Source organism: Myotis brandtii, unplaced genomic scaffold (assembly GCF_000412655.1).
Source record: "Myotis brandtii unplaced genomic scaffold, ASM41265v1 scaffold731, whole genome shotgun sequence".
NCBI classification, from domain to species: domain Eukaryota; kingdom Metazoa; phylum Chordata; class Mammalia; order Chiroptera; family Vespertilionidae; genus Myotis; species Myotis brandtii.
In genome coordinates this window covers 27291-30043 of record NW_005370895.1, presented here as the reverse complement: position 1 = coordinate 30043, position 2753 = coordinate 27291, and positions in this window count along the sequence as shown.

The window sequence follows — 2753 nt, the reverse complement described above, 5'->3', positions numbered from 1 at the left end:
GGACCCCCATCCCACCCTCCCTCCCTCTGTCAGTCTCTTTTGGCGATGTTGCTTGACGTAGCTGTCTACATCAAAGCAAGTGAGTTCTCTTTGCGGGGCTTGGTGCTTCGTAGCCCGAGTGTAGACCAGAGGATGGAGACCTCATTGGTACCCGGGCACTCTCTTTTTTAAAAAATATATATTTTATTGATTTTTTACAGAGAGGAAGGGAGAGGGATACAGAGTTAGAAACATCGATGAGAGAGAAACTTCCATCAGCTGCCTCCTGCATACCTCCTACTGGGGATGTGCCCGCAACCAAGGTACATGCCCTTGACCGGAATCGAACCTGGGACCCTTCAGTCCACAGGCCAATGCTCTATCCACTGAGCCAAACCGGTGAGGGCCGGGGCACTCTTGCAGGGAGTCTCATGGCTCTTTTGGAGCAGTTTCCTGTGTGGTAGAAGCAAAGTGTTGTTGTTGAATGTGTCTCCCTCTCTGTCCCTGATCCCTTTTAAGTGCTGCTCTGAGATGCTTTTTCCCAAGAAAAGGGAGGTTTTGGCCTGTAGAGGGGAGGGTGGCAGCCAGCCGACTTAATAGGCACGCACAGCTCACCTGTCGAGCTCTAGAATCTTCCTGGACATCCCTGGGATCTGTCTCCTAAATTGTCTCAGGGTGGTCTCACGGGTCCTCACCCTCCTCACAGGTTAGGCAGGGCAGGGCGGGTCCTATCCTCCCCCACCCAACACTGCATTTCCCTCCTCTTCCCTCTGGGTCTCCCACCTGGCGTGGGCAGCTGGAGTTAGACGGAAAAACAACCACCTGTGTCCCTGCCCTGGGAGGAAGGTGGGGGTCACTGGGTTTTTCTTGCGGTCACACCTACCCGTCCTGTCCTCCCTCTGGTGGCCACTGTCCTGACCTTTGAGGACCACAGGGAGAGCTGCCCCATGCCCAGGTGAATGCCACAGGAGCTCCCGGCGTCTGTCTCTGTCCGTACTGTACTTGGGGCCAGACCAGGGCCCGTGGACCAGGGGAAGAGTGTTCTGAGTGGAATGTCAGGAGCCGCTGGCTGGGAAGGGAATCTGACTCCTGTCAGTGCTGTCAGGAAGTGCAGGCTTGGACTGCCCTAGTCAGCCCTCAGGTAGGCTACTCTCTGACCCAAACATGTCCATTTCCTGGGGAGAGAAGAGTGTGTGTGTGTGTGTGTGTGTGTGAAGTGATGCTCGGGCCCAGGGTATTGGTAGCTGTCAAGAGCACAGACCATAGAACCTCAGGCCATTAGCGCCCTCCACAGGGAAGGGTGTCCTTTGGGAGGAGGGGGCACCCTTCTCAGCTATTAGAGTGCCCATCTGCCCAGGCCCTACCTCTGGGTGCAAACAAGACCTGGAACTCCCTGGTCTCTGGTGGACTACCTTTGGGGTCTTTCTGGGCATGGAGATCCCCAGTTAGCACTGGACTTCCCCTGGCATCTCACCTACGGAATTCCTTTTCAGGGACACCCATGCAGAGGGCCCCATGCTACACCGTGGTCCTTTGTATCATGGGCTCCCCTGGGAATCTGATGGAGGAGGTGTAGACCCTTTCCCCAGGAAAATACAAATGTGTATGTAGGTGCGTACACACGCACCCAAACATACATGCAACTCGCTGTTTTGCACTGATGCCGGGAAACTGGGCTCCCTGGGTTGAACTCTGTGAAGTCCTGGCTGCCCTGCACATACCCACTGTACCAGCCCTGAGGGGCAACGTGCTGTCCTTGGGGGATACTGGGCTCGTCCCCACCTTGCTGCTTCGACTTACCCTGTTCTGGCCACTGGATCTCTGCTTTTTGTTCAGACTCTGCCCAATGTTCAGATTCCAGCCCCGGCCTTCTTCTTCTCCCTCCTCCTCCTCCTCCTCCTCCTCCTCCTGGAAGCCCTCCCCTGAGTGCCAATACATTTAGCTCCCTGCCTGGGAGCTCAGGGTAGTGCAAGTGGGAACTACGGGACCTCAGATGGGAGTTTGGATCCACTTGCAGTTTCTGGCCTGTTACCATAGCCTGGGGCCTGGCGGTCTGGGGAATACCTACGTGAATGGCACTGGATAGACAGCCCTCAGGCAGGGTCCTGGCGGGGTGGGCCTCATTCTAGAACAGGGCTTCTCAGCCTTGACACTGTTGACATTTGAAGCTGATGCTCTTTGGTGTGTATGGGGAGGGGGTGCTCTCTTGTGCATTGTAGGATGTTTAGCAGCACCCTGGCCTCTACCAGTAACTGCTAGAAGCACTTCTAATCGTGGCAACTGAAACCGTCTCCAGGCATGGCCAAAAGCCTGGGCAGAGGGGGTGCAAAACCACCTCAGGCTGAGAACCGCTGATCTAGAATGTCCTCACGCTTTTAAAGAGACAGTTTTGGGAGATGGGGTTCATGGCTGATGCCTCCCCCAGCTCTACCCTATCCGATTCAGGCCAGGAGCTTCGTGCCTCCTCACTAAACCTGCTCAGCGGGGGAGAGTTTGGTTGGAGATGTGGTTCTGGAGTACCGCTGGCCACCGAAGAGAATCCTGGCGTCCTTGAGTTTTCCCACAAGTGGTTCAGGTTTCAGGGAGGCGGTGGTTGTGGGTTGCCCCCCCCCCCCCCCCCCCCCCCCCCCCGCCTCTGACGGTCGCCTTGAGGTTTGCACTCGTGCCTCTCCCTCCCACATGCACAGAATGTCAGGAAGGGCCTGTCGCTGGGGCCTGGGAGCCGCTGGAGCGGAGGCCGTGCGCGTGGGCCCAGAGGAGCGCTGGGGGTTGTA